This window comes from Sus scrofa, chromosome 1 (assembly GCF_000003025.6).
Source record: "Sus scrofa isolate TJ Tabasco breed Duroc chromosome 1, Sscrofa11.1, whole genome shotgun sequence".
In the NCBI taxonomy this organism is placed as follows: Eukaryota; Metazoa; Chordata; class Mammalia; order Artiodactyla; family Suidae; genus Sus; species Sus scrofa.
The window spans coordinates 254364738-254374339 of NC_010443.5; the positions used below are offsets into that span (position 1 = coordinate 254364738).

At 43.3% G+C, this 9602-nt stretch overlaps 1 pseudogene; it reads right to left on the minus strand.

Moving 5' to 3' along the window:
• On the minus strand, positions 7682-8893 carry LOC100518353 (annotated as a pseudogene).

Below are 9602 nucleotides of genomic sequence, written 5' to 3' on the forward strand. Positions count from 1 at the left end.
CCCAGGCTAGGGGTCAAATCGGAGCTGCAGCTGCTGGCCTACGCCATGGCCACAGCAACGTGGGATCTGAGCTACATCTGCAACCTACACCACTGCTCATGGCAATGCCAGATCCTTAACCCACTGAACGAGGCCAGGGATTGAACCCACATCCTCATAGATCCTAGTCGGGTTTGTTAACCACTGAGCCATGAAGGGCACTCCCATAAGGGAAATCAATACTGATAATACCTAAAAGTTTTACGGAGCACCCCCTCTGGGTCAGATCCTAGGCTAGGGTGTATATTATTTCATTTAATACTTACAACAACCTTATGAAACTAGAATTACCACCCCTCATTTTATATATAAGAAAAGTGAAGCTGGTGAGATTAAATATTCTCAATCTTTCAAGGGCATTTGTTACACTGATGATGTCATTTCACAGCAGCACCTTCTCCAGTTTCTGTTTGATCCCCAAAGACTTGGCTAATCTGCAGGGAAGGGGCTAGCATCTGCTCTCCATAACATCTCTGGTGGGTCTGTCATGGTTCCCCTGCAGAGAACAAAATCTTTTCTGGCCAGCTGTCAACAGAAGGAGCTCTGTGCACTGTTTATTGGGAAATCCAAGGGAAAAAACTATAGGGTGAGCCTCCAGAAACAACTGCCAAGGCCAAATGGCAGAACTGGGCTGCCCAGGGAGCTGATGCCCATGCCGCTACTGGAAGGTGGTTGAGAGGCATGCTTTGGAAAACATGCTACCTCGGCTATGAGCAGGAAGCCACCTCTGCTAAATTGCAAAGCTGCTCTAGACCCATCTTATCTCTGCTCGAATCTGCACCAGCGAGGAATGGATGCCTGGCACCTGCTCCTCTCCAGATTTAACCTGGTTCCTAAATCAAGTCTAGGATCATACAAGAAAGACAAGATCAGTATTAGTAACTTTTTCTTTGGACACAGGCTCCAATATGGCTCGACACTATTACTGATCCAGCCCTTATTAAAAATTTTAGTACTTTTTATCATAAATCTTTTTTAATATTGTGTTTTTTTTAAAAAAACACAATATTAAAATATTCTTTCTTTCCTTTTTTAAAAAAATATTTATTTATTTATTTATTTATCTTTTTAAGGCCACATACATGGCATATGGAGGTTCCCAGGCTAGGGGTCGATTGGAGCTGTAGCTGCTGGCCTACACCACAGCCACAGCAGCATGGAATTCCAGCTCACGGCAATGCTGGATCCTTAACCCACTGAGCGAGGCCAGGGATTGAACCTGCATCCTCATGGATGCTAGTTAGATTTGTTTCTGCTGAGCCACAACAGGAACGCCCTCTTTCTTTTCTTTACTGAGTATTTTGGCATCCCCTTAATTTGGGGGCCCAGAGTGAAAGCCCAGAGTGCTGGCCCTGATAAAATAGGTCACATTTAGCATCCCACTGCAAAGGGGCCTGGGAATGCCATGTTTACCTTTCAGGCCTCTATGACACGGGACTGCCTGCTAGATGATTGAGCAGGTACTAAGGAAACCAATACCCAGTATTAGGCACACACAGAAACTTTGAATCTAACATTGTGGAGGAAGCTACACAGCATTTGCTTGTCTCTGCTTTTCATATTACATTTAACTCTGCCAAACTCTCTCTCTCTCTCCCTCTCCTCCTCTCCCCCTCTCCCTTCCTCTCCCTCCCTCTCCCTCTGCCTCTCCCCCCCTCCGCCGCCCTCCCCTCCGTCCCCCTTTCTGTGTGTGTATTTGAGCTCGTTTTCATTAAAAATTTCCACCATTTCCTTTGAAACCTCACCGATGAGATATGGCTTCTTGCAGCTGTGGTTTTGTTTCGTTTTGCTTTCCCTCACACCAGAGACACCAACGTTTTGGTTCTTTCATATCTCCACAATGAAAAGTTATATTTAAGAAAGAGGCAAATAGACATTTCCTACGTTTCTCTCGATTGGTTACAAAGGCTCACTGATGCTTCCCTAGCGGGGTGACCAGCATTTCTGAAGGACAAAGTGGAGCCTTCCATACTCCAGGTCAAGTTATTCTGAATTTCCCTTATTATATTGTATCTTTTCCTTGGTTTACATATCCCACATCAAGCCTTTTGTTTTTAATCTACATACCCAGTTGAAAATACTTAAAATTTTTCACATTTTAAAAAGGTAAGGAATTCCTATCGTGGCTCAGTGGTTAAAGAATCCCACTAGGAACCACGAGGTTGCGGGGTTCGATCCCTGGCTTTGCTCAGTGGGTTAAGGATCCGGTGTTGCTGTGAGCTGCGGTGGAGGTCGAAGGCACGGCTCAGATCCCGCATTGCTGTGGCTCTGGCATAGGCCTGTGGCTACAGCTCCAATTAGACCCCTAGCCTGGGAACCTCCATATGCTGTGGGAGCGGCCCTAGAAAAGGCAAAAAGACAAAATAAATAAATAATAAAAATAAGAAGGTAAGTGAAAAAAAATGCTACTAAAACCATAAAACCTAGAATCTGGGGCACTTTGTAACATTAATAAATTAATTGCAGCTTGAAGTAGAATCGGGAGTGGTTCCATATTGTGTAAATTTCATTGAGTAAACAGTGGTTTACTATGTTCTTTTAAAAGAAAAAAGAAATCTGCGTTCTGAAAAAGTTAAACTCTCAATGATTCTAAAAATGTTTGCTTTTAACAAAGATGAAACTAGAAAAAATGCTGGGAGAAAAAAATGAGTATTTACCTTAATAATTCAGCAGGGGGAAGGTTTTTCTAAAAATGTCAGAAGTCATAAGCCATAAAATTTTTTTAATCAGCTAAATTTGTAAACTGCTGCCTGGAAAAACTGTAAACAAAGTCAGCAGGCAAACAACAGCAAAAATTTTGCGACACATAAAACAGACAATAGGAAATTTCCTTAATGTTTAAGAAGTTTCTACAAATAAGTAAGAAAATGACTATCAATACAAAAAAAAAGACTTGGGCAGAGGACATGTAGGAAATTTTTTAAAACATAGATACCTTATTTTTTCAGTTCTAGTATCCCATTCGATTATTTTTTATATTTTTTTATATTTTCTATTTCTCTGCTGAGATTTCTTACCCTTTCATTCGTTATGAACACATTTCCCTTTGCAACATTGTGCATAGTTTTCATGTTTTAATTCTTGTTTAAGAATTCCAACATCTGGTTCATCCTGATCTTGGTCTTTCTTGATTATCTTTTTCTTTAAAAAATAAGCTTCATTTTTCTGGTTTGTTGTATATTGAGTAACTTTCTTTTTTTGGAGGGTGAAAATTAACTTGTTTTTTATTTTTATTGTATTTTTAATTAAACTATAATTGATTTATAATGTTGTGCCAGTTTCTGCTGTACGGCAAAGTCACACACACACACACACACACACACACACACACACACACACACATTCCCTTTCTTATTTTATCTTCCATTATGGTCTATCCCAAGAGTCTGGATAGAGTTCCCTGTGCACAAATAAATTTTTTCTTTTTAGGGCCATACACGCAGCATATGGAGATTCCCAAGCTAGGGGTCCAATTGGAGCTGCAGACTCCGGCCTACGCCAGAGCCACAGCAATGTGGGATCAGAGCTGCATCTGCGAACTACACTGCAGCTCACAGCAACGCCGGGTCTTAACACACTGAGCAAGGCCAGGGATTGAACCCACATTCTCATGGATCCTAGTTGGGTTCGTTAACCACTGAGCCACGAAGGGAACTCCCCAAAATAAATTTAAAAAAGCAAAATTGACTGTATAAATCAACAACAATAATAATGTCAAATTTGGAGGCTAGAGCTGCAAGATAGCTGTTAAAATATTGCACAGCAATAACAGTAGCATATGAAAGGTGGTTGATGTTTTGAGAGAGAAGGATAAAAATTTTTAGATTTTATATCAGGAATGCCTATTAATATCTTAAGGATAACTAATACAAGAGGAGAAGAAGTATACACAAATTGAAATCATCAGAAGGAAAATGGAACAAAAATACCTATGCCTTTTTAAAAAATTTTAAAAGGAGAGTAAAAGAATTGCGTAAGAAGGAAAAAGAAAAAATAAGATGCCAAGTAAATAAAAATGAACTCAAACACAAAATATTGTCAGTTAAGATTTTAAAAAATTGGCACTATGCTCTGTATCAAACGTATCTGAATTTAAGGATGCAGAGGGAGTTCCCATCGTGGCTCAGTGGTTAACAAATCCAAGTAGGAACCATGAGGTGGCGGGTTCAATCCCTGGCCTTGCTCAGTGGGTTAAGGATTCAGCGTTGCCGTGAGCTGTGGGTAGGTTGCAGATGTGACTCAGATCCTGCATTGCCGAGGCTGTGGCATAGGCCAGCAGCTACAGCTCCGATTAGACCCCTAGCCTGGGAACCTCCATATACTGCGGGAAAAGAAAAGACCAAAAATAAATAAATAAATAAAAGATGCAAAGCATCCTAAAGAGATGGGAAAATCCAAGCTTTGAGTAAATACTAACCAAGAGAGTTGAAGAGACTGTATTAGTATCAAACAAAACAGACATTTAGGAAAAAAGAGAATTATTAAAGTCAAATTTAGGATGAAAATATACAATGCCAGAAAGTTCAATTCATGAGGACAGCAAAATTATTCTAAATACCTATACACTTTATTAAAATCTCCTTAGTTGTCCCATCTGAGTGTGTCATCTCTCCTGCCAGGCCAGCCTGGATATTTTGAGTTGGAGATGCAGCAAGATGTCCCCTTGGTGATGTCATTAGGCAGTGGACATATGGACTTGGAGCTAAGGAGAGAGATCGGGGCCTGAGATACAGACCTGGGAGTCACTGGCACAGAGATGGCACGAGGAGAAGGTCACTGAGGCAGAGACAAGGAAGGGACATAGGGAGGGGCAACTCAGATTGGGGGAGGGGAAAAAGGGTTGACAAGGAGACTGAGGAGAGGTGGCCAGAGAAATCGGAGGAAGACTGGGAGGGGGTGGAGTCACAGAATCTAGGGAAAGAGTCTTTTTAGAAGGGGCAACTGGCCCCGCAGACCAAATGCCACTGAGAAGGGCTGAAGAGTAGACATGACACGTGACCTTGATAAGAATATTGTCAGTAAAATAGTGGCTTTCTAGTGAGATTCTGGTGGGTAGAGAAGGACAGAAAGCGTATATTCCAGGCTGAAAAGACCATCCAAATCCAAGGAATTCCTACTCTATTCTGTAGGCATTAAGGAACCAAGGCATGGGGTTGAGTAGAGAAGTCTAAGAGACAATAAATTCTTTCTTTCTTTCTTCCTTCCTTCCTTTCTTTCTTTCTTCCTTCCTTCCTTCCTTCCTTCTTTCGTTTTTTTCAGGATACTGCATGTATGGTCCCTCCCTGAGAACACTGAGATTCAACCAGATTTCTCTGAAGTTTAGTGTTTTACGAAATAGAACCCAGTGTCTCCAAATCAGTCCTTGTTAAGATCAGAGAATGAATTCATTTCATGTGATTACACGGAATCGCACCATTTCCTGATGCACCTACACTTGAGACTTGGGGAAATGGGACGTGGAAGATATGGGTACTAGTAATTCTGATGAGGATTTAATTAAGAACTCAATTTTCCCAGACTTCCAGTACTTGACTGTCTGCTGTTTCTTTAATAGGAACTGTTGATATGTTCTAATTACGAAGGGTTATTTATGGGATCAGGTCTCATCTCTCTGCTCAATTATGTTTTGTTTGGGAGATTTGTGTTCTTTTATGACTCTGGCTCTTAATTGAGTTTATTGTCTTCCCTGAAGATGTGCTTAGTCTAGGGACCCATTAGTTTGTGGCTTTTCCTCTACCAGAGATGCAGCTGCCCTTAACATGTCCTTTCCTTTTCATTGATAAACTCTGAAGCCAAAAGGAAGAACACTCCATCCTCTCCCCATCTCAGCACCAACCAATGGTTGTGCTCCTGGCCCGTGGCTTTGCTCTGCAAACTCAGGCTAAGGGCTTCCTTCTTATTTAAAACTGTGCCTGGGTATTTGGAGTTCCCATCGTGGCTTAGTGGTTAACAAACCTGACTAGTATCCATGAGGACACAGGTTCGATCCCTGGCCTCACTCAGTGGGTTAAGGATCCAGCGTTGCCATGAGCTGTGGTGTAGGTTGCAGATGTGGCTCAGATCTGCCATTGCTGTGGCTGTTGTGTAGGCCAGCAGCTGTAGCTCTGATTTGACCCCTAGCCTGGGGACCGCCATATGCCATAGGTGAGGCCCTAAAAAGACAAAAGGAAAAAAAAAAAACTGTGCCTAGTATGAGATATCTTTGAATTTTTTTTTTTTGTCTTTTGAATTTCTGAGAAAATTGCAAATTTCAGGTGCTCAGAGTCAAGAAAAGAAGCATTTGATATTCTGAATCTGAACTTATTTATAGATGTTTCTTTCTTCTTTTTGTCTTTTTTTTTTTTTTTTTTTTTGTCTTTTTCAAGGCAACACCCATGGCATATGGCTGGGGGTCTAATCAGAGCTGTTGCTGTCAGTCTATGCCAGAGCCACAGCCATGCCGGATCCGAGCTGCATCTGGGACCTACCCCACAGCTCGTGGCAACACCGGACCCTTAACCCACTGATCGAGGCCAGGGATCAAACCTGCAGCCTCTTGGTTCCTAGTCAGATTTGTTAACCACTGAGCCATGACGAGAACTCCTATAGATGTTTCTTGATGTAGCACAGACTTCTGGCTCACTGTCTTGGAGCTAGTCTCAGCTGTTGGGCAAATAACAACTGGGTCCTAGAAAACTGTATCATGATTATTTTATTTTGTAGACTGGATTCCTCCCAGCATTACAAGATGACTCTCTTTCCACAGCCATAATTGTGGATCTACATTATTTTGAAGGGCCACATAAATATTCTGTGTTACGGATAGATGGTAATTTGTGCAACCCATTTTCTATTAGTGGGTATCCAGGTGGTTTCTAACCTGTGATGCCTGGAATGGGAAACTTTGGACATGCATCATTGTGCACATCCACAGTTATTTCTAAGATCAAGTCCCAGAAGACAAATGGCAGAGTCCAAGGGCATGTCCTGTGTTAGGATTTTAAAAGACAATAGACTGTCAAATTCCAACAGATCAGATTTCAACTGGAGCTGAAGGTACGAGAGGAGAAAATATATGCCCAAGACAGGAATGACACTGAGGAAGGTATGAATGCTAGGCAGTGGAGTGTGTGTTTCAGTCCTTGCTAATCTATTTTGAAAACACACCGGTCAAGATGAGATCCAGTCAGTGATGGAACAGGCACAAAACCTCAGCTCTGCCATGATTTTCTGTTATTTAAGACCCTTATTAACAGGTGCTTGAGGTTTGTTGACTTTTTAAAAATCAAGTTGTAAACTCTTATTGCAAATTACAAATGAGGTTCTTTAAAATCTCAACTTGACCAGATTTGAAATAATTTAAAAATTTAACCTTAAAAGATAAGGCATATTGAGAAAAAAAATAGGTCTTTTTTTTTTTTCTTTTTTGCTTTTTAGGGCTGCACCCCCATGGCATATGGAGGTTCCCAGGCTCGGGGTCCAATCGGAGCTGTAGCTGCTGGCCTAAGCGACAGCCACAGCAACCCCAGATCCCAGCTGTGCCTGCCACCTACGCCATAGCTCGCAGTAATGCCAGATCCTTAACCCACTGAGCAAGGCCAGGGATGGAACCTGAGTCCTCTTGGATACTAGTCAGATTCTTTTCCGCTGAGCCACCATGGGAATTCCTTTTGTTCCTTTCTAATTGCTGGAATTTCATATTCATTTCTTCTTGTTGGACGACTAAACTGGATGATGATAGAGATGGTAAGCAGGCCTTTTACTCAACCTTGGGAGCAGATGAATTCTCAGCTGGTGGATTAGCATCTGTCATCTCTTTGCCATGTTGTGGTTTAAGGTTTCCCAGGATCTGCACAGGTAATTGAAGCTGCAGTGGTACCGACGTTGAGGTGGCTGCTGACCCTGGGTCTCATCTCCTTGATTTTCCTTATCTTCTTCATTGCCATCCTTTCTGGGCTGTTTTTGGCGAGCAGGGCCCCTGCGGAATCGTGGACTGTAGCCCCAGTGCATATTCTGTCTCGCTGGTCTACCTTGTTCTCCCGCACCCTGGTTGTCAGCCCCCTCCTTCACTCCTCCCAGCGCAGGAGGGTTGCAATACTGTGGTCAACGCCCATAGGGTCTCCGCATGTAATAAGGTGAGAACCTTCGCCTGCATAGGGCATGTAGGGCCGGCGTTGTTGGGCCTGGCCTTGGGGAGCACACTCTGATCCCTCATTCATTTCTCTGCTCTCACTATTCTGGCAGTTCTGCTTGGAGAACTGCGTGGAGGACCCCTGCGATGGGCAGAGCATCTGTAATGGTTACCATCTGCTGCATATTTACTGCCTTGCGCCGAACTCCACCACGGCTGGTAACATTTGCCGCTTCCCCAGCCTCTTCTCCAACAACATCAAACTCCATCGTCTCTCCATCTCCTTTGGTGCGAAGGTACTTCCTGGGGTTGTTCTTCTTTATGGCAGTCTGCTGTGTACACATACATCTTCCTTTGTGTCATTCCTGTTGATGAAACCATATCCATTTCTTCCACTGAAGCATTTTACTGTTCCCAAACCTTCTTTGCAATGACCTTCTTGTCCCAGCCGGCAGGAGCCGCAGATGCGAGGATGTCTGAGCTGCACCTCCCAGGGACACTGCCCATCATGCTGGGCTTGGTGACTGCAGCACTGAGGGCGGGAGAGGCAGCAGGCGGCTGCTGGGTCTCGTCCTTCCTGCTAGTGGCTGGGGTGATGGTGCCTGGGGCCAGCTGCGGCAGCTGTGGCTGCTCCTGGGGTGTGATAGAAACAAGGTCCGCTGCAGCAGTGGGGCTGCTCGGGGCTCTCTGGGGTCCGTTCTCAGCTCCCGCTACTGATCAAACCGGCATGATTTTCTAAATGCCCTTATCCCACTTCCTCTTTCTTCCTGTATTGCACATGTTCGTTGGCCTGAACTGAGTCAGTACAGAAGTCTATAACCCCTGGGCTCCCTCCAAGCCCTTTCAGCCTAGATTTGTGGGATAAAAATGCAACAAAAGAGACAGTCACAGAGGGGCTTGGTTTATCAGAATTTTGTGATTATGAAAGAAGAATTTCATCCTTTAAGAATCTCTTTTTTCTGGTCATTTATAATCCCAATTTTGATTCTATGGCCTTTCAGGTGGTGAAGAAAGTAGAATGAAAATGCGAAACATGAGTATAACCATTTATCGTGCTCACTGACGAAGGGTATTGATTCCTTGTCAAGCTCATGAATCTGGGGGCGTGTCCAGTGTGCAAAGCTTGCTCTCCCACGACACGCCCCTCTCTGCTCAGCACTAACACAGGTGCTCTCTAGGGACAGGGAACCAAATCCCCCCTGTGGAAGCAGCTCTTCCTCACCTTTCACCTCCATGTCCAACTGATCCTTCCAGGTCAAACTCTTGAGTAACAAGAGTAAGCCAGTGTCCTTTGCTGTCCTTTTCTGAAGCCACTTATCCACACAATGTAGAACCTCATGAGGCCATATGCCACCACTTTCTTTCATTGGTCTCAACTTACAACACGTGGTCTGTATTCATTTCTAGCACTGCTGTAACAAATTATCACAGATTTAGTGGCTTAAAAGCATAT